The sequence below is a fragment of the Bos grunniens genome, chromosome 14 (assembly GCF_055505025.1).
Source record: "Bos grunniens cultivar Pamir isolate PY7600 chromosome 14, Bosgru_T2T1.0, whole genome shotgun sequence".
Lineage (NCBI taxonomy): Eukaryota > Metazoa > Chordata > Mammalia > Artiodactyla > Bovidae > Bos > Bos grunniens.
The window spans coordinates 48,318,720-48,342,559 of record NC_141178.1 but is presented as its reverse complement, the minus strand read 5'-3'; the positions used below and the strand labels follow the sequence as shown (position 1 = coordinate 48,342,559).

The 23,840-nt window shown below is 39.7% G+C and overlaps 1 protein-coding gene across 15 annotated transcripts in view; it reads right to left on the bottom strand.

Moving 5' to 3' along the window:
• Positions 1 to 23,840, bottom strand: part of NCOA2 (nuclear receptor coactivator 2) — a 287,169-nt gene that overhangs the window by 186,976 nt on the left and 76,353 nt on the right. The window lies entirely within an intron of this gene.

Here is a 23,840-nt window from a genome sequence, read left to right as displayed (position 1 = left end):
CTGGAGAATTCCATGGACAGAGGAGCCTGGTGGGCTTCAGTCCACGGGGTCACAAGAGTCAGACACGACTGAGTGACTAAACCAACAACCAACAGTAGCAAACGGTGGTGTGAGCATTTGCCAAGGAGAGCGTCAACTAACACAATTACTTTGAGACAAAAAGCAAAAGAAAAAGAAATCAGGACTGAGCTAACATCACTTAAAAAAGATTGTTGGCAGCATTAAAGAAATAGGTTGATGATTTTTTAAAAGGCAGGGGAGGGTTAGAAGGAGATGCACTTGATATTTTATTTGCTTGTTTAAAAAAAAAAAAAAGTTAGGAACAGAGCCAGAGGAAGGAAAATAAGCCAGAAAGAAAATGAAGTCATGTGTGTAACAGTGGCTAAGACAGTACCTTCTAACTTAGTAGTATAAGGGAAGGGCCATATCCTGTTGTTTGGGTTTAATATCACCACAAGTAACAACTATCATTGAGAGCTCTGGGCAAAGGGCTTGAAATGTGTTAATTAGTTTAATCTTCCCAACAATCCTATGAGGCAGATACTGCCACCATCATCACTCCTTTGTAGATTCAGAAACTTAACTGAGATGAAGCCCAAGGCCACAGAACTGATACGGCAGCAAAGTCTGGATTTGAACCCTGAGTCTGACTGCTGAATCAGTTATGCTCTTACCTACTAGGCTATTATGAAAATGTTGATAATGTTATCATTGTTGGCAATTTGATTTGAAAAAGGTGGCCCAAAATGTGATCAGCCTGAAAACAGCCGCCTTGAGTTTTTGGTATGGTACCAACAAGAGTTTTTGGTATGGTACCAACCCATGGATGGAGGAGCCTGGTAGGCTGCAGTCCATGGGGTCGCTAAGAGTCAGACACGACTGAGTGACTTCACTTTCACTTTCCACTTTCATGCATTGGAGAAGGAAATGGCAACCCACTCCAGTGTTCTTGCCTGGAGAATCCCATGGACGGAGAAGCCTGGTAGGCTGCAGTCCATGGAGGCGCACAGAGTCGGACATGACTGAAGCGACTTGGCAGCAACAAGAGCAGTGTGTTCCTCACGCCACCCAGGCTGACATTGTTAATAACTCTGCACATTATTTTTTTCCTGACTCAAATGTAGCCTCATAATTTTCTCAAGATTGCCACCAATTAAAGGAAGTCATCAGGACTTCCCTGGTGATTCAGTGGTTAAAGACTTCGGGCTGCCAATGCAGGGGGGCGGCAGTTTGATCCCCCGTTGGGGAACTAAGATCTCACACACTGTGAGGCCCGGCCAAAAAGTAAAATAGAGAAAAGAAAAAGAGAAAGTCATCAACACCAGTGTCAGTATGCAAAAAATATACTTTCTAATCGTAACAAAACCAACTTGATTTTTGACGGACAACAGAGTACATGGAACCAGCACTGGAAAGATGACTAACAAAAAGGAAGTCACCATACTTCATGTTCCCATGTAGGCCTTCTTTGTAATTTAGCCAGCACCAGCTCAGTCAACAAGCCAGTCAGACACATGGATAGAAATAGAGAGGACACATGGGGAAAGGAAGAGAAAGCTAGAGGTTCTGATCAAATTACTTGAGATTTTTCAACAGTTCAAGCCAATAATTTTTCCACGTTGCTGAGATGCACAAAAACTCCCAAACACCTGAACAGAAAACACCTTTACCTCGGCATGTTTCAACTCATGTAACATCAAGAGGAAAGTCTTACTTTCAAGATTTACCTATGAGAACTACTTTAGATTACTGAATAGGACACTGTATCTATACATACATATATATATATATATAAAACATATATATTTAGATAAAATATCCTTAAAAGTCTTAATAATGTAAAGAAAGTGTATTACATATACAAGGTAAAATTCTTTCCCAAATATTAAGTTAATGGTGCTAAAAATAACATCTAATCTACAGAAGAATAATTCATAAGTTAACTGATGAATATACTTCAGACAATATACTTCTACATATACTTTATAGACAAGCTTACGTTTTCTCTTTGTTTAAAGAGTTCAATGATTCCTAACCCGTGAAACTCTTTATACATGGCATCTAAAACAATAAAACAAACCAGTGAATACAGCAAAAAAGACACACAGATATAGTGAACAAACTGGTGGTTATCAAGGGGAGGGAAAGTAGGTAAGGGCAAGATAGGGGTAAGGGAGCTGGGCACATATCAGGAGAAAAACATGGTTTGAAAGGATACATGAACACCAGCGTTCACCGCAGAACTGTTTACAACAGTCAAGACAGGGAAGCAACCTAAATGTCCATCAACAGAGGCATGAATAAAGAAGCTGTGCACGATGGAATATTACTCAGCCATAAAAAGGAATGAAACTGTCCCATTTGCAGAGGCGTAGACAGACCCAGAGGCTGTCATACAGAGTGAAGTAAGTCACACATATGCATAATCTCCCTTTTATGTGGAATCTAGAAAAATGATAAATGGATTTATTTGCAAAGCAGAAATAGAGATAAAAGATGTGAAGAACAAATATATGGATACCAAGTGGGGAGGAGGGGATGGGATGAATTGGCAGACTGGGACTGACATACATACACTTCTATACACAAAATGTGTGACTAATGAGAACATGAAGCTCTATTCAATGCTCTGTGATGACCTAAAAGGGAAGGAAATCCAAAAAAGAGGGGGTGTATATATAACTGATTCAATTTGCTGTACAGCAGGAACACTACACTGTAAAGCAACTATACTCCAATAAAAGTTAATAAAAAATAAAAATCAGAAAGTAAAATGCTTTTCTATGGAAAAAAAAAAAGATAGGGGTAAGGGACTAAGATGTACAAGCTACTATGTAGAAAATAAATAAAGATATACTGTACAACATAGGGAACATAACCAATACTTTCCAATAACTATGCGTGCTCACTCAGTGGCACCCGACTGTTTGTGATCCCCATGCACTGTAGCCAGCCAGGCTCCCCTGTCCCTGGAATTTTTCAGGCAAGAATTCTGGTTTATGTCGCCATTTCCTCCTCCAGGGGATCTTCCCAACCCAGGGATCAAACCCACATCTCCTGTGTCTCCTGCATCGGCAGGCAGATTCCTTACCACTGTGCCACTTGGGAAGCACCATAATAACTACAAGAGGAGTATAATCTTTAAATACTGTGAATCACTATGTTGTAACATGAAACTTAAATAAAACTGTAAATCACCTATACTTCAATTTTAAGTGAAGAAATTTATGACTTCATAACTTTTCATCCATACTAAGTATTAAAAACGTGTAAGCTACAATTAAAATAGATATATAGAAAAGGATATATCGTCTATTTAAAAACTCCTAAGCTATAGGTTACAGCCCATGGGGTCACAAAGGGTCAGACATGACTGAGCATACACACACACCCAAGCTACAGGTAGGTACACATATACAACTGATATGTGTGATATGATGAAAAATAAAATATCCATCAAATTTGCACATCTCATCCAACCATTCCTTTCAAGTCTGTCTCTCATTCAACATGTTCAGAGTTAATACAGTGATGCAACTATCACAAAACACTAACTCTCCAAAGAGGAGTATTCTCACATAGAGACAGACCTAGAAGAAAAATTAACTCTCATGTGGTTGAATCCACATGCCTCCAATTTGGGAGACGACTAAAGATACTAAATTTGGAGTCACTAACTTGAAAACATCATTTAAATCCACTAATAATGGTTTAAAGAACAAAGAGCTGGGAGTCTGGAATAAAGCCCTAAGGAACTCCTCCTTTTAAAAATTATGTAGGAAAGGAACTAACCAAGGAGAATGAGAAGAAACTACCCAAGGGGCAGGAGGGAGACTACCAGCACAGAATCTGAGAGAAGGACTTCCCGGAAAGAGAGGCTGGACAACACTACTCAAGGCTCCTTAGTGAGAGCTGCACAGTGTCTACCTGAGTTAGAGCAGAAATTGCTCATGACTTTCCTAAGAAGAGTTTCATCAGAATGATGCAGACATAAAGCAGACTGGAGAAAAGTTAAAGTGTTGTCAAGTGATAGGAAAAAAGGATTTGGACACAACATATGCAAATGATCACTATCATGACTAGCTTATATTAAAATTTGGCTCAAGGGGTAAATAATCTACCTGCCAATGCAGGAGAAACAGGAGATGTGCATTTGAGCCCTGGGTTGGGAAGATCCCCATTCCAGTAATCTTGCCTGGAAAATTCCATGAGCAGAGGAGCCTGGCAGGCTACCATCCATGGAGTTGCAAAGAGTCAGACATGACTGAGCACACACATCCCCCCTAGACTGTGAGCTTCTTGAGGGCAAAGGTAAGGTTTCCTCTGTCTTTGATTAAGAAGACAACCTGTGGTTGGACAGGTGACCTTTTAAACAATGCTCCTGAAGAAGTCTTAGGGCTTTAATTAGGGTGCTCAGCCAAAAACACACAGTAACAGTCTTGAAGAGAATTAGAGGGGAGAAAAGAAATAGCAATGTATTGGGCAGAAATTAATCTTTCTTAAACATAAAAGAAAGGCTCAGAGATGAGAACATCTAAGATGAGAACATGTCAACCTGTCAACCAACCAGTCTCCCCAAAATAAAAGGCCCCCCAAAACTATGAGTAGAATTGTAATTGTTTTCCTCCCAAGAGGGTTGGATCATTTTGGCCTGAATGTTCCCTTCCATCCTCACTGAAATGGGAATAGGTACAGAAGCCTACAGTATATGCCAGAAAAGGTGAGGATTACTACAGATTATCAGTTTATTTTTTGCAATAAATCAGTGTGAGAAGACACATCTACCATCCTTAATGCAATAAAATATAAATCCTGTTATAAATATTAACAAAAAAGGAACAAAATCCACTCAGGGAGAAGGAATAAGACTGTAAACTCCTCTCAGAAACTCACCTGCTCCTTGGATGTTCACCCTAACTGCAATGACCACTCTGCTACAAAACGAGCCTAGAAGCTTCCCCTCATAACCCTGAGCACAACCCACACAAATCTGCACAATAATTACCTCAGGACTGTGGGGTAACAAAAGGAAGTGAATCAGAAGTAGCATTAAAACTATATCATCTGAAGAAAAATACCTCTACGATGCGTCTACAAAGGATGGGGTGGTCTTTAATCTCCCAATACGCAGCAGTGTCCTCAAATACCACAACACAGCTTGGGCTCAGCCATTTCAGTTGTGTCCGGCTCTTTGTGACCCTATGGACTGTGGCCCACCAGGGTCCTCTGTCCATGGGGTTTTCCAGCCAAGAATACTGGAGTGGGTTGCCATGCCCTCCTCCAGGGGATCTTCCCCACCCAGGGACTGAACCCGCGTCTTGTGCATTGCAGGCAGATTCTTTACTGCTGAGCTATTGGGGAAGCCCCCACATCACAGGGACCAACACAAAGCTTCTGTCCACCAAAGCCCCTTCTGAGTTTGTTTCCTCTCTAAGGACCAGCTTCTTCCCCAGATGACTGTCACTGTCAATTCTCACCCAATTCTCACCCACTCCAGGGAGGCTGCTGCTTTCAACAGTATATGACCACATTAAGATAATCATCGGTTCAACATAAAAAAGGGAACATTCTTAAAAAAAAAAAAAAAAAACACTATGAAAGAGGGTAAGAGTGTGTCTTCTTTAAAAGGAAGGTGTTATATAATACCCATTTTATAACTAAGAAGAGGTAACACAAGAATGTGTTAACTTTCTTTGTAACTCAAAGAATGTGCATAGAGCTGATATTAAACCTGAGTCCGCCTGGCTCAAGGCCCTGTGACTTGACAGCTTTATCTACTGAAGACAAAAAAAAAGAAGCAAGCACCCAAACAACGGCATTTTAATTTTCAAGTTGAAAACAGCTCACAGAGTATATGTGTTCACAGGCCTAATTTTGTATCACAGATAAGTTCTTTTTCCCTTGAAGTACAATTACAATTTTATGTGATATAATTAAGAGGAGAAGGAAATGGCAACCCACTCCAGTATTTTTGCCTGGAGAATCCCAGGGACGGGGGAGCCTGGTGGGCTGCCGTCTGTGGGGTTGCACAGAGTCGGACACGACTGAAGTGATTTAGCAGCAGCAGTAGCAGCAGTAATTTAGAGTTCTAGAAAGAATATGGCATTCCAAAATTGAATGGCACCCCACTCCAGTACTCTTGCCTGGAAAATCACATGGACGGAGGAGCCTGGTAGGCTGCAGTCCATGGGGTCGCTGAGGGTCGGACACGACTGAGCGACTTCACTTTCACTTTCATGCACTGGAGAAGGAAATGGCAACCCACTCCAGTGTTCTTGCCTGGAGAATCCCAGGGACGGGGGAGCCTGGTGGGCTGCCATCTATGGGTCGCACAGAGTCGGACACAACTGAAGTGACTTAGCTTAGCTTAGCTTAGGAGAAAAGCACTGCAATTTAGTTTATCCTTGGAGTACAAGTTACTACCTAGTCAAACTGTCATTGTCTCTCTGTATGATTTCAGAGTCAATCCATGGATCCAACAGTCAGGAACAAGAAATGTATCAAAAAAAGACACTGAGTCAGAAATTTGACTCATTGTGAGGACCAATAGAGTTTCCCATTTTGTTAAAAAACTGAAGAGGCAATTTTTCATTCTACTCTGTGTCTGGGTTTCAACAAAAACTTAGAGGCACAGTGGAGAAAATTGGACCCTCGGTGATGGTATCATTTTGCATCAAAATTTAGGTATGGAAGAAACCTGGAAATATCTATTGTAACTACACCATTTTATGATGCAAAACTGAGGCTCAAAGAGATTAAGTACCTCTCCCAACACTGACAGTACTTCCTCTGACTAAAGGAGTTTCTGTGAACCCAGAAACAAATATTATCCTAAAAACACTGGCCTTGCCCTCATGTTTGAACTGTCTGCTTTGGAAATCATCATCAAATCTATGTCAGCCTTCCCACCAAAGAAGAGCATTACATATCCAAAAAGATATGAGAGAGGCTTGTATATTAGTTGTAAATCTAGAATTTACAGGTAAAATATCTAATAACACAAGATACAAACACAACTTGAAAGATCTGGAGATGAGCAGTCTAACATGCTGACCAAGCAACCAGAGCCACCTTGTGTTAAATATCAGGTGTCAGCCACTTTGATACAAGCTTTACATGCATTATTTTTGATGTTTTCCATAAATGGGCATCTATCAATTCCATTCTGTAGGTGAGGAAGGTGAAAAGCAGGGAACGTAAGTGATATCCTCACCGAAGCAAGAGGAAGACCTGCTGGTGGCATCTGGGTCTCTCCGAGCTCAAAATCACCACCACACCCACACCTACCGACCCTCCACCCCACTTCCATCCCGATTCCTTCGTTCTTTCAGTCTAGTTCCACTCCTCTGGACTTCATGGTCCACCCAGCTCATTCTCCCCAGAAGAAAAGGTCTGACATCAAGAAGATGCTTGTAACAGCCAGCAACCACAAAAAACAGCCCCAAGCATCAGTTCACCCAGTGAATTCACCCAATACAATCCAATGAATTGCCCTAAAAATGTTTCACTAACAGGATTATTCAATAAAGGCTTGTGCTTATATAAGCAAAGAGAATGGAAGAAAACACTATGATGTTGTAGCATAAAAGCTGGAGTGAAGGAAAAAATACTTAAAGGCTATGACAAAATGAGGGTTTTATCTGACATAAGGAATCTCATTTTAAAAAGAAAATAAAACAGTTCTAAAAGCTAAGGAGGGAGACAGGAAAACAATCTATTGGTGCTGAATTTTCACTCAAACTAGAAGCCTCAAAGACTCAGAATGTATATAAATGTCCATGAAACTTTTTAAAATCATATTTTCATTCTGACAACAATCTAAGTTATTTAACAAAGGGATCTGCTAATTCATATGGATGCCCATTATACAGCTGATAGCCTACTGCCGTTTAATTTCAGTACTTGTTTTTGTGCTTACAATTGGAATTAGAGACTAGTCTTATTTAAATGTCTTTGATATCAAGTCTTAATGGACAAAGTTTTCTATAAGTTCAAGAAAAAAAAAAATAAGGAAGAGGGGATATGAAATACTGTTACACAGCCAATAACAGCACATGCTGGACTCACAGGTACCAGAGCTCAACAGGTTGTGAACAGCAAGACTGTCACAGCCACACAATACTGCATGGTTACCAATAATTTAAATCTTATTGATTTGGTAGTTTTATTTATATTTATAGTTAGCAAATCTGATTTTGTTTAAAAGATCCTAATGAAACTAAAATCTTTCTGCATTGAAAAGGAATCCAAGTGACATATACTACAATGGGTGCTTTTCGTAAGGGCCATGACACCAGTTAATTTCCCTCATTACTTACATAATAAATATGGCCATAAAATGTGATTAAAAAATCATCTGTGTACGGCTTTTGTTTTTAAAAAATTCTGACAAATCAAAATAAGGCTCTACCAGTGGTTCCCAAAATGTGTCTCTATGTAGCTTAAGAACAAAGTTTTGAGGATTTTCCTTCATTATTAGATTATGAGATTATCTTGTGAAACTAAATTTTCCCTTTATTTTCTTAAAAGGTGGTAGTAGATAGTTATTTTTTTTCATGTAATGACTTGGAAAAATCCAAAATTTGCCAATCTTATGTCAATTGCCTAGATTTTTAAATAGCATATGAAATTTTAAAATTGTATATGAAACCATAATCTCTAGGTACCACACTGGCCTACTTAGTATGAAATTTTATATACACACACACAAACAAACAGACAGGAATTTTCACCTGGTACCACAGGGAAAAATCATTTTGAACATGAACTTGCATTCAAGAAGTTCTTGATTCTACCCAAAGATACTTAACACTTCTCTATTTGTCTCTCTCTCTCTCTCTGGTCTGGGGCTAAGAGCGCTCAGGTAGTTAAGCCACAACTACATGAGGACAGGAAGAGATGACTTACCATGCAAGCGCACAGAAGTAGACATTTTGCCGAACATCCTAGGATAAACCACAGCCTAACAAGGTTAATAATGAAGATGACAAATAGTACATAAAGAACAGAACTATGGAAAACTAACGGTAGCAATAAACTTTTTGATATTCCTCTCATTGAGAAATGGATTTTAACTGCCTACCCTTGGAACGACAGTTGCCTTAGGGATTGGCTGGACCAAAACACTGTGGCAGAAGTGATATTCTGGGACTTTGGAGCCTTAGAACTCCAGCCTGGAACACTGGAACCTTCTATCTCACAGTCCTGAGCTGCTACACAAACCTGACTACTGTTAAGACACTGTACTGTGAGGAAGCCAAACCTTGGCATGAGAGAGGCCATGTCAAAAAGAGAATGAAATGCCTAGCCAGCACCACACCGTTCAAGCCTCTAGTTCTTGATCTTCCCAGCAGAGACTCCACACCTGGGGGAGCAGCGACAAGCCATCCCGCCTAGGCCATGTCCAAATTCCTAAGCCACACAATGATGAGATGACAATAAGTTGTTGCTTTAAGCAACAGATAACCAGAATAAAACAAATCCCCTTTCATAAATACTAATAAAGACTTTAAAGCAAAAATGAAATGTCTCAGGCAGACTAGCTGGAAACTAGAATGGCATCAGACACAAGAGAAGATTCCAACACATAAAGATAAATAGAAATCCATTCATGCAATTATCCAGAAAATATGTATAATACCAAGACCTGTAAACAGGGATATACACAAGCTCCTGAGAGGGTTTAAAAGAAAAAAAAAAAAAAAAAAAAGACCTGCCTTCAAGGAACTTCAAAGCACTATGTATCACAGTGTCTTCTTGCATACTTTCTGATGTTTTTCACAAAAATAACACAATCAACGATTCAGATCAAATCAAAACGCAGATCAATCTCATAAAGTGACCTAGGGTTTGAGTTCTTCTGTGAGAAGAAAGTTAAGACTGAATAAAAATCCAACAAAAGGTCATCTGTAGTTTGTAGTAGGGAAACATGCCTCAGTTAACTGTAGCATACTCGAATGTTTAGGTTCTCATTTTAGGCTAGAAATACAAGGCATACGTAACTAATCCTTTTTAATTTTTCTTCATAAAGTATCAGGTTAAAGAGCCTTTTAAAGATTAAATTACAAATAGGCCGAGTAGACCTTGGCTACTTTACTACAGTCAAGGTTTGGGGACCCAGAATGAGCAAAAGCAAGTACGGTCAGAAGTGAGCTGCTGTTTTAACAAGATTTATTTCTGTCTAGGTGTGTGGCTACTGTTTAAACAAACACACTTATTATTCCAGTGACTAAAATAATTTTAACTGCTTCTTTTATTAAAGCATAGACAGTTTAACCTTTCATAATATTATTCTCAGGATTCTAAAATTATTCACACTTTTTCTATTTGTAGTATTTCTCTATTCAAATTTCACAGGGAGTCGAAATGAACGCAAATAGACAAAATTCTTCTCCCAGGTATTTTTAAATTCAGGAAAATGTTTGATCTCACACTGTAAAAGAAGAAAATGGTAAGTAAGTGTGCACATGGCCTCTTGGACAAAAGACCACGTGTAGTACGTCTTAAAACTCATCAGCACCAAGCACAATGCCTCCGTACAAAGTACTTGGCAAATGTGTCTGACTGATAACACATTTATTTCTCACGTGTTTTTTAAGTGGGGCCAATAAAAATAAGCAGTGCTATTTTCTGTCTTAGTAAGTACTTGAGGCAAAGAAAAAAAGATAACGTTTTCATACAGTGGTCACAGAGAAACACATATCTTTCCATTTTTTTCTTCCTAAGGTATGGTAGTGGGTATATTAACAAATTCTACATGTCAAAATAGTAAAGTGAAGTAACAGTAAAACAGTAATCTGAATTATAAACGGTCTTGCGTTTATCTTTTCTCTCATAATTCTGATTTTAGCGCATTACATGGTAATTTGTCAGAATTCCTTTTTTAAAACATGACACAGAAGAATAAAAATTCTCATGGCTAAAGGGTAATCATTAATATTTTATACAAAACATACTATAAAAGTCAAAACAGAGTACTGAACAAGAATATAATTAGGACCTTCAAAATGATACGACTAATATTCCATTATAAAAGTAACAGTATCTAAGAGAAAACAGCAGGAATCACGTATTTAACAGGTCACTCTCCCTTCTTCTGGGCTTCCCTTGTGGCTTAGCTGGTAAAGAATCTACCTGCAACGTGGGAGAAATGGGCCTGGGTTCAATCCCTGGGTTGGGAAGATCCCCTGGAGAAGGGAAAGGCTACCCACTTCGGTATTCTGGCCTGGCGAATTCCATGTTCTACAGTCCATGGCGGTCACAAAGAGTCGGACACAATGGAGCAACTTTCAGTTTCTTCCCTCTTCTAGACAGGCCTGAAGGTCAGCACAGTCTGGGTGAGGCAGGAGACCTGGCCGGCTTCCAGGGGGCCCTAATGAAAGTCAAGGCCAATCACTAACCAGCCCAAGGCCTCAATTTCTTCAGTGATGAGAAGAGACTGGCATGATTATCTCCAAAATAGACTTTTAACAAAGTCTACCAACGTCAAATAAAGAGTCATTCATCTAAACAGGGTTTTAAGACACTCCCAACTTCCACTTGCTTCATTAAGGCACAATTATTTTCTGAATCTGACAGATAATCTACAAATTGACTCCTTTTCTGTTATTTTATCTTTACAACAATTCTGGGAGGTAGACTGAGTCAGTAAGTATGACGTGCATTAAACAACTGTCAGAATGGAGGAAAAATCTCAGCCAAAGAAGACTAGAAATCAGATCTACTGATTCCTGACTCAGTGCTCAAATTTCCAGAAAAGCCCCTTTAAAATCCGTAAGAACTACCAACTAAATTATATGCCAGTATAAAAAGGAAGAAATTATGGTGTTACTTCTAAATGGCTAGACTGCTTATTTAAATCACAATGTCATGTGTCTTAAATTCCCTTAAGATAACAATTTTAGGCCTTTATGTTTCAGAATTAATTTTCAAGATTCCTGGAATAAGAAAATCCCAGTAGCTTAAACACATAATAAAAGTATTACCATATATTAAAGTTTCCTAAACTGACGTATGGAGAAAAGTGAAAATCTGTTGGCAAAGTTGTGTCTGACTCTTTGCAACCCCATGGACTGCAGCCTGCCAGGCTCTTCTGTCCATGGGATGCTCCAGGCAAGAATACTTGGGGTGGGCTGCCCTTTCCTTCTCCAGGGGATCTTCCTGACCCAGGGATCATATGCAGATCTCCTGCTTGGTGCGCATATTCTGTACCACTGAGCCACAAGGGAAGCCTAACTGATGCAAATTCCTTGGCAAAAAGGGGCCCAGGGTCTTCCAGTAGCTAAGAATCTGCCTTGCAGTGCAGGGGAGATGGGTTCGATCCCTGGTTGGGGAACTAAGATCCTACATGCACGCAGGCCACAACTAAGACCCAGCACAGCCAGATAAATAAATAAATATTAAAAAAAAGGGGGGGCGTATGGTAAAACCAGTGTTGGAATACAGTGTTTGTAAATTGAACAACACACATAAGCTTTTTAGTTTAATGCGGCATTTTCCACAGTTGTTGATCAATACACATTTTGGAATTAAAAAAAATTAACTGACATTCTAATGCACTTTGGTTCCAATGAACCCCTCTTGGAAAATACTTCTATTATCTTTTAAAAATATATTCATCTGCTAAATAAAACACACCGTTTATCCTTACTTCGTGAGGATATATATTTTCATATTTTCTGGAAAAAAAATGAAGTTATCTTACAACTTGTACTTTTAATATGACAGTGTTTCTTTTTATTTTTTCCTAAAAAGTTGCTCACCTAATATTGTATTTAGAATCAACAGCAACTCAGGATAGAGAACTATGGCAAATCTTCTCATAATCTTAAAATATACTCTCGGTGACACAAATGACCTCATAGTAACAGGTTTCTTCCACTTGTCACACTAAATCAAATACCCAGAACTGATGCTTAAAGAATCTGAGGGAGGATCCCAAATCAGATTGAGAGTGTATTAACAAACACACGTAACTGGGAGAAAATGTTCATCAGAGAAATCACATTTGAATCAGTCTTAAACTACTATAGGGATCTGTGTCCAAAACGGGAAGGAAACATTTACAGGTAAAGATAAAACAAATTACCTTATCACTGATAAGCCCCAGTTAACAGCAGCATGGAAGTAACCGTTAAGTGTGATTTTTTTGCCCTATTTATAAAACATGGGGTTGATCAAAAAGTTTCTTTGGGTTTTTTTTTTATAACATCAAATAGAAAAATCTGAACAAAGTTTTTGCCCATCCCAATAGTAAACTCTAAGACAAAGGCTAATTAGATAATCCGAATTTATCTTGTGCTCATGATTTTGTAAAACTTGATGAATTTAAGTCCCAAAGGAATTAGACAATTCTAACCCTTCCTCCAGACAACTCTGAGTTCCCTAATACAAATTAACCAAACACACTTCCTTTGTACTTTCAACTAATAACGTTTAGCATGTCCAAAAATACTTTCAAATGCTTTTGAAAATGTAAGGCCGCTTAGAAACTTGAGCTGTTTTTAGTAATGGTATTTTAAAAATGGTATAACTTACCACTCCAAGCAAAGAGGTAAGACTTGTCACTGGTAATAGTGGTAGCATGGAACACTGAAAAGAGCTATTTTGAGAAAATAAGAGATTGGGGTCCTAGTCTCGAACCTCACCCTTCCTCTCATGTATACAAAACTTAATGCTCAGGTAACACAAAAATCAGATTTTAGCTTAAAAATTAACAAAATAGCAGGATAAGTTATGTATTTGTCTTTAAAGGTAGATTAAAAAAAATTATTTTTTAGAAACAGAATCAGTCTGTGGTGTTGTCTAGAAGATTTTAGATATTTCAGTTCTTTCTAATCCTTAAATGTTTACACACGTTTCCCCACCCCCACCACCTTATATCTATTTTAGAATTTAGGAAGTCATTCTGTTAACCAGGTCGTAAACAGTTTTCAGACAGAGAGTAAATTTCAAAAGCTACTTCCTTGTCCATAAATACATGAACAAGTCATGTTTTAAAATAAAGCACAGAATGTCACAAAAAGACTCACGAGAAGGTATCACAGTACAGTATGTTCACACACCTGTAGTCACCCTATTTCCAGCCATACAGTAAATAAAAAGTACTCCTTTGTGCAAATGAGTAGAGACTTCAAGTGCTCGACTAAAGAGTACTACACATCTAAAATCACTTGAGAAATAATAACAAACAACATTTTTATGAAGGTCACGATGAAACTTTTTTTTCCCAAACTCCATGGCATCAAAAGCCACAGTGAGAGAAATAACTGAAGAAACCTGTGCTCTGCAGATTGATAGACTGGAACCAAAACCTAGACACACATTTATCTCAAGTAAAAACACTGGCAAGTAAGGGTCTTGAAATGCTCTTCGAATATGAAGCCAGTGGCATTTATTTCCTAAATGTAAAATATGATTTTTAAAAAGTAAGTCTAGTGGAAATGATCGGCATTTAAGCACTGTGAAGCTGTTCTTCATCATTTGTTTGGCTTCTTTTGTGAGACTGTATTGCATAAATTCTAACTGTATTGCTATAGGTGGGAAGAAGACCATTGTCTCCCTGGCTACCTTCTAACTCTGAGGATGTAGCCATCTCCCAGGGTAGATGACAGACGTGCAGCTTTGGTCTGTAATCAATGTTCTCCAGAGGACATTTCCTTCAAGTCCTTTTATCTGAAAGTAGCACAGAACTGATAAACCTTGTGAAACCCTGAGGACTGATGCTCCTCACTCCTAGACACTGGAGCCACTTTCCATTCATTTCAAAGCCCCCAGTCTCCAACAAGTTCAATACAACAGTCGTGGGGAAAGAAGTTGTGGAGAGTTAATGAAGACAACGCACTGTGTCTCACAGATCACTTCTTGATTATGTATCTTTTAGAAAATGGGTAAACTAGAGCGCAGCCCTGTTTGCTGTGACTAGAGAATGCTGGAACAGCAACAAACACCGAGCACTGCCAACAACAGAAAACAAATAGAACTGTTCTTTAAAAAAAAGAAAACGGGTAAGACATTCACTACTGGTTAAAGGATGGATGATCCAGCTTGTTGATAACACAAAAGTCCTTCCATCTGGGACATTTTCCCTCTTATATTTTGGCTATTTTTCTGGGCATTCAACACCTTGAAGGAAAAGAAAGGGTTGAGAAAATGAGGTAAAATTCCACTCTGTGAATTTCATCCCCAGTAAAAAGCACTTAAAAAAACAAAACAAATATTAATAGAATAACCTCTTAGAGACCGAAAAGAAAATACACTAAAACCTACAAGTGGGTGTGTGAGGATGGTGCCATTTCTGGGTAAATTCTTTAATGTCCACACCTTCTGAATGAAACCATACTGAAACCAGAACAGTGAGAGAAAAGTCGAAAAAGTAAGTTAAACCTAATTATTTCACATATTTTCACTACCTTGAGTTTATTTTCTAGAAGACAAAGGGGAAGTTGCCTATCCAGCTCGACAGTGTCAACAAACACAAAAATATGTCATAATTATTCCCTTCCTCATTGTCTATGTAAAGGAATAAAGGAAATGAAAGCCATGAGTTCACACTCACAAACCAAAACCACAAGAAAAATAATCTAAAACCAGACCATAGGAGCAGGAGAAAGGCAAAGGTTCTCTAGCCCAGAAGTTTGATTTTGCAACACTAATAGGGTAAAGCCACATTCCTGCCACAAGCCTCGTGCTCTCAAAACAGGCCACACAGCTGGCGGTCATGAAAGCTTTCCAGACCTGAACTAAGATAGTAAGAAAACTCAGTGGGTCTCAGGGCTGAACTGCGTCCTAAACTGATTCTGATGAAAACACCGCCCTGCTGAGGTGTAATTCGATGACAGCCAGAAACTTGGTTCAATAGATGATTATAACTTTCACAGAAAAGTCCTGAAGAAACACTGCTTTGAATGAGGACCCCTTTAGTTCATAATGATCTGTCCAAAGTATTGAAAACACTTTTCTAGAGAGAGTCACCCACGTGATGCACACCACAAGGAAAATGCTTCAGAAAGCATCCAGGGGTAAACTATGGCTGTGTGAATATTAAGAGTCCAGCTTCCTCTGGAAGTCAAAGCACCATGAGGCTGAAAAGAAAGACTGATTCGATGTGGAGCCTGAACTTGGTTTACAAGGGCCCATGGGGTTGTTTAACGAGCTGTTTTAAAGGGACCACGTTTTCACCAAGCCCAGGGAGAGTGCCCTATGAAACTACCGTGACCAACTCCCAGAAGCAAGACTCTCCTGCACAAATCTCGAACGCTTCAACTCAACTGCCAGAGAACACTCTCAAGCAGCACTCTGGTTCTGTTTTTAAAACACTCAAGAAATTACTCATCCAAAAGGGATTTAAGGAGATACCTGAAGAGCTGGCTGCGTGCTACATCCATTTTCTTCCTCCCAGAGGAAGTCGTCTTACTAAGACATTCTTCACCAAACAGGAAGTAAAAACAGCATTCTTTCCTATGAGGCTTGACATTTTCTATTGTTGTATCAGGAACTTGATTTTTAAAGCTAGAATGTATTTTATAAATTTGATTCTTAGACAACGTTTTCCTCTAAGTTTAAAAAAAAAAGGTTTGAAAAGTGCATAAAATGAGCAAGTGACTAAATCTATTCACAAACTGCCAATAAACTATTTTATCACATCACCTAAATATAATTCTCACTGGATAAGGGAATGGCAAACCACTCCAGTATTCTTGCTGTGAGAACCCAAGAACAGTATGAAAAGGCAAAAAGATATGACACCGGAAGATGAGCCTCCCAGGTCGGAAGGTGTCCAATTTACTACCAGGGAAGAACAGAGGGCAATAAATAGCTCCAGAAAGAATGGACTCAACATTCAAAAAACTAAGATCCGGTCCCATCATTTCAAAGCAAATAGAAGGGGAAAAATTGGAAGCAGTGACAGATTTTATTTTCTTGGGCTCCAAAATCACTGTGGGCAGACTGCTGCTGCTGCTGCTAAGTCGCTTCAGTCGTGTCCGACTCTGTGCGACCCCACAGACAGCAGTCCACCAGGTTCCCCCGTCCCTGGGATTCTCAAGGCAAGAACACTGGAGTGGGTTGCCATTTCCTTCTCCAGTGCATGAAAGTGAAGTCGCTCAGTCGTGTCCGACTCTTAGCGACCCCATGGACTGCAGCCTACCAGGCTCCTTTGTCCATGGGATTTTCCAGGCAAAAGTACTGGAGTGGGGTGCCATTGCCTTCTCCGATGGGCAGACTACAGCCATGAAATTCTGTCAAATACACACTAAAATAAGATCTTCAACAACAACAAAAAAATAAAAAGACGCTTGCTCCTTGGAAGGAAAGCTACGACAGACCTAGACAGTGTATTAAAAAGCAAAGACATCACTTTGCCGACAAGTATCCATACAGTCAAAGCTATGGTTTTTCCAGTAGTCATGTATGGATGTGAGAGCTGGACCATAAAGAAGGCTGAGTGCTAAATCATTCGACTCTGTACAACGCTATGGACTGCAGCCTGCCAAGCTCCTCCGTCCATGGGATTCTCCAGGCAAGAATACCAGAGTGGGTTGCCGTGCCTTCCTCCAGGAGATCTTCCTGACCCAGGTATTGAACCTGCATCTCTTATATCTCCTGCATTGGCAGGCAGGTTCTTTACCACACACCACCTGGGAAACCCAAAGAAGGCTGAGCACTGAAGAACTGATGCTTCCAAACTGTGGTGCTGGAAAGTCCCTTGGACTGCAAGGAGATCCAACCAGTCCAGCATAAAGGAAATCAACCCTGAATCGTCACTGAAAGGACTGATCCTGAAGCTCCAATACTTTGGCCATCTGATGTGAAGAGCTGACTCATTAGAAAAGACTCCGATGCTGGGAAAGACTGAAGGAAAAGTGAGCGGCAGAGGACGAGGTGGTTGATTCAATTGATATGGGTCTGAGCAAACTCCAGGATACAGTGAAGGATGGGGAAGGGTGGTGTGCTGCAGAAAATGGGGTCACAGAGAGTCGGACATGACTTAGCAAATGAACAGCAACAACAAAATATAATCCTAAGAAAATCATCACATTGCTCATTAAATCTAGGTACACTGATACCAGTTCAGTTCTTACTGAGATCTGCTGCTTTCAACAAAACCATTATGCTTCTAGGTCTCAGTCAAGACTATTACTATGAGTTGATTCCAATTATAAAGATTTACTGATATTAAGATAAACAATAGCGAATATAAAATAAATGGCATAGACAAATGTTACAAGCTTCCTTTTCACTTAGAAAGCAGGATTCATTCCAAGTACAAAAACACTGGATTTCAATAAGCATGATATCAACTGTGCTAAGCTGCTTCTTCCAGAACCAGGGATCAAACCAGTGTCTATTATATCTCCTGCACTGGCAAGAGAGTTCTTTACCACTAGTACCACCTGGGAAGCCCATGACATCAATTATTATATGATAATAAGCAATATTGTAAGAGCAATATGAGTATTTACTAGTATTATTCAAAATGTTTATAGTTACAGCCAGTATTTGAATTTAAGTAGTTTTTCCTCTAGTACCTTCTTCACTGAGAGATATTAAAACATTGTAAATGCATGTAAGGCTTGGAAACCAAAGCGTTGTAATTCAAATACTGACTTTTACCATATGTATGATTCTGAATATGTTAACCTCTCTCTTAGTTTCTTCATCTGCAAAATAGGAATAATATAGACCAGCAGTCCCCAATCTTTTTGGCACCACGGACCAGTTTCACAGACGACTTTTCCATGGACAGGGGATGGGGTAGGGGGGTGGTGTTTGATGGGGTATGATCTGGGGATGATTCAAGTACATTACATTTACTGGGCACTTTATTTCTATTATTATTACATCAACTCCACTGCAGATCATCAGACCTTAGACCCCAGAGGTTGGGGACCCCTGATATACATCATGTTGAGTTTTTAAGAGTGTAAATAAGACAACATCTGTAAAGCACATATGGAAGGGTTTGGGAATAGCAGGCACCTAATACAACTAAGATCATGGCATCTGGTCCCATCACTTCATGGGAAATAGATGGGGAAACAGTGGAAACAGTGTCAGACTTTATTTTGGGGGGCTCCAAAATCACTGTAGATGGTGACTGCAGCCATGAAATTAAAAGATGCTTACTCCTTGGAAGGAAAGTTATGACCAATCTAGATAGCATATTCAAAAGCAGAGACATTACTTTGCCAACAAAGGTCCATCTAGTCAAGGCTATGGTTTTTCCAGTGGTCATGTATGGATGTGAGAGTTGGACTGTGAAGAAAGCTGAGCCCCAAAGAATTGATGCTTTTGAACTGTGGTGTTGAAGACTCTTGAGAGTCCCTTGGACTGCAAGGAGATCCAACCAGTCCATTCTAAAGGAGCTCAGTCCTGGGTGTTCTTTGGAAGGAATGATGCTAAAGCTGAAACTCCAGTATTTTGGCCACCTCATGCAAAGAGTTGACTCACTGGAAAAGACCCCATGCTGGGAGGGACTGGGGGCAGGAGGAGAAGGGGATGACAGAGGATGAGATGGCTGGATGGCATCACCAACTCGATGGACATGAGTTTGAGTGAACTCCGGGAATTGGTGATGGACAGGGAGGCCTGGTGTGCTGCGATTCATGGGGTCACAGAGAGTTGGGCATGACTGAGCGACTGAACTGAACTGAACTGAATACAATAATTACTATAATTATTATTGAAGTTGCAGAAATATATCAACTAATTTCTAGTAACAGCCACAAAAGTGAAATGTTCATGACCATCAGAAATACTTCCAAGAATCTGTTTTAAAGATGTTTTTAGACTTGACCTTCTAGGTGCCACAAAGTCCATATGGCATCTCTGTCATTAGGCTGCGTGGTAAGACTCTTCCATTGGGTACTTCCTTGATGTTAGTGAGAGAGGAGCAGGCGTTCCATCTCTACTTGAAACACTAGGACTGCCAACTACTGAGTCAGATTTAACTAATTCATAAACTACTCAGACCATGCTAAACACTTTGGGAGGCTGTGCCGAAATTTCTCAGCAGCTAGTCAGTGAGTATGGTGCGTAAGATCGTATACTGGAAACTTGGCACACACACCAATGATCAACGTAATTCCTGCCCTCAAAGAGTTTACAATCTAAAAGAAATAAACCAAAGAGTAATTAAAGAAAAATGCAAGAGAGTATATTAATTCTTGGTATAAGAGTAGGCTAAAGATGGTTATGGAGAATGACTGGTGGACAACTGATGTTAATTAGAAAAGTTTGAGTCAGTCAGCTTTTATCAGCTTTAAAAACAAGAGAGAAAATAATGGATGACTAATAGATGAAAGACAGCTATAAATATAAATTATAATTTGGACACTGAATGTAGCCAACAGTACGAAAGCGCATCAAAGTAGGATACCACATCAGTGATTACCACAGTGGAAAGCAAAGTCATCTGGAGAAGGAAAAGAACAAAAATCAGCAAACTGAGAAAGTTACTCTCAGGGCTGCTAATAGCCCTAACTGGAAATTTAATAAAATTTTAAAAGTATTTGCTATATTGATTCCTTTGCTAATCACTCAATCTACGGGGAGAAAAATCATTGCTGAGGGATATTCAATTTATTACCAGGACCAAGTTTCTATAAACCACTGGATAAATCAAACTGCTGATTATATGGTTACAATGTCTAACTCAACTGTGCCTACCAAACTATCTTTAGATTTTCTGTCATTTGGTGTGACTTTCAAATTTTCTAAGAAAAGATCAAATAAATAAAACTAATCCTCCCAAAGACCGAATTTTAAAGAATAATGTGTAAAGTGTTAGTTGCTCCGTAGTGTCCAATGCTTTGTGACCCCATGGACTATAGCCCACCAGGCTCCTCTTACCCTGGGATTCTCCAGACAAGAATACTGAAGTGGGTTGCCATGCCCTCCTCCAGGTGATCTTCCTGACCCAGGGATTGAACCCAGGTCTCCTGCATAGCAGGCAGATTGTTTTCTGTCTGAGCTACCCAGACAGAATATGTACACACAACTCTTCAAATATTACACAGCGAGTTAACAGTATTCCCAGAGCAATTTTGGTCTTCAGTGGGATGAACATGCTTCCACGGGCAATTCAAGGCCCCACTCCCCAGGGTTAGAGCCTCACTACCCCCAAGGTGGCCCTATGTTGTTTAGCTCCTAAGCTGTGTCTGACTCTTTGGCAACGACCTGGACTGTAGGCTGCCAGGCTCCTCTGCCCATGGGACTTCCCAGGCAAGACCACTGGAGTGGGTTGCCATTTCCTTCTCCAGGGGATCCATCCAGATTAGGGATCGATCCCACGTCTCCCGCATTGGCAAGAGGATTCTTTACAGCTGACTTACCAGGGAAGAAGCCCAACTGGCCCTATATACCACCCTAATTAACTCTACAACTTTTTTTTTCTCCCTCTCCAAATCTGTCTTAATAAAGCATTCCAGTTTCCAAAACTGACATACATGCACCTGAGATCCACATTCTTAGACAAGTAAGCTCCTGATGATTCCACCTTAAAATTCTCTATCTTCTCCATCTTATATTGATAAGCGTATCACCTTATATTGATAAGATATATTCTACCTAACTCTAAAAGGATATGCTGAGTTTTAATGTGCAGATTTGTTTTCAAAATCTAGTGCAAAATTTCCATTTCCTTGTTTTCTCTGAACTGGTCAAAGACCAGGTACTGGAGGGTACAAGAAGTCGTGTTAATATTATCCTTACCCTCACAGGATGCACTCAGTAGATAAACAATCTCTAAGACAAAATCAATACCCTTTCTCACTCATTCCAAGAAGAGCCTGCTATCCGAGGAACCTGCTCTGTAGAGATGCTAGAACAGGTCTTTTGTTTACAAACTTGGCCTCATAACTGGAGCAGCTCTTTCAGATGATATCATTCTCCCTTTAATGAAGCTATTATTCACACTGTTCTTCTTAGATTTTCCTTTTTAAGATCATATGATAAACCAATGTTCATTTTGGAAAACAGAAAAGTAGAAAAGAGAGGGAAATAACATTCACAACTATCCCACACCCTTGAGGTACCCTTTGTTAATAGTTTAGCTAATATTCTCATTTCGTTTCTTTCTTTCTGGTGTTTTTCTATCCATATCTTTAAAAATGATTAGATATAATGTTCTACAACAACTCACTGCTCTGCTGTTTTCCCTTACCATAATTGGTGCTATCATAAGAGTATAATATCATTTACTTTTCTCCCCTGTTCAGCAGCACTGCTTCCATTGTTTCACTGCTTAGAAACTGTATGATGGAAGTCTGTGCACATACATCTTCATCTGGATGCACAAGTACTTCCTTGAAACAGAGTATCAAGAATGGCATTCCTATGTCTAAAGATAGGATCAACTGTAAGGCTTCTGATATATGAAACCAAAGTAATAATCAGAAAATTCAAATTTATACCACAAACCAAAGTGATTATCAGAAAATTCAAATTTATACCACAAACCAGTAGTTCATGAAAACACTCTTTAATCACAACCTAATTAACAAAGGGCAGGCTCTCACTCATTCATTCATTCCTTTTACTAATTTGATACACAGACAGTGGCACCTCACTGCAATTTTCATTGTATTTTTTATTTAAGAACATAATCTATTCTTCATAGAGGCTAAAATGAGACTTGGCTTTCTCCCAGGATTTTTGACATGGGTGGCCCATGAACTTGGTCTGGTCTTTCTGGCCAAAGATTAGTCACCTCTACCTCATCACCTCATAAATGGAGGCCATTACCACCAACATTCTAAGCAGTAAAGGCTGCTGTCCCTGGACACACCTACCCTCCTGGTGGCAGAAAGCTCAGATGGAGCCACCAGAAAACCAGGCTGGACTAGTCCTTACCCCTCCATAACTAGCAAGACAAGCCAAGAACACTGGTAAAGGTTTCACAGATCTCCTCAGAACCTTCAACTGTTCTGAATAATACTTTTCTTACTCTTCCTGGCACCTATGATACAGTTCACCACAGTACTATTTCTGAGTTGCCCAGTACTTAGAACACAAACTGTGAGTCTGTGTATATTATGTACGTAAAGTACTCATGTTCTTTCTCTTCGTAATTAAGTTACTAACCAGATACACATCAGTCTCTGTAAATATGTAGATGAAGTACACATGCTCTTATCTTTATTATCTAAGTTTCCCCACATACATGTGAAAAGATAAAGGCATTTCAGTACTATTTGTCCAAACTAGTGAGGGCAATAAAATGAACACAAACAGGGGCTTCTCTACTGGTCCAGTGGTTAAGAATCAGCCTACCAAAGCAGAGGACACAGGTTCAATCCCTGGTCAGGGAAGACCCCACGTGCTGTGGAGCAACCAAGCCCATGTGCCACAACTACTGAGCCTGCGCTCTAGAGCCACGGGCTACAACTACCGAGCCCATGCACCCTAGAGCCTGTGCTTTAAGAGAATGCCCCACAATGGAGAAGCCTGTGTAGCGCAACTAGAGAGCAGCCCCCGGTCGCCACAATGAGAGAGAGCCCAAGCAGCAGTGAAAACCCTGTGCAGCTAAATAAATAAATAAATCTTTTTAAAAAATTAATACAAATAAAGTATTGGAAAACCGACCCCTCCACTCTTCACATACAGAGAAGTGGGGTGGGGGAGGTTCAAGTGTTGTGATTCTAGAATGATACAGAGAACTCAAAGTAACTTGAAGGGCATGGCTCTTATAAAATTATCTGTAACATGGAAGGTTCAGATGAGGAAAACCGATAGCAAGTTTTCCATTTCTTATATTGCTTACATATGATGAATCATCAGGATTGTTGGCCACAGCCTGAGTGATCTGATACTGACAGTTTTAAGCCCAAATGTAGAGTAAA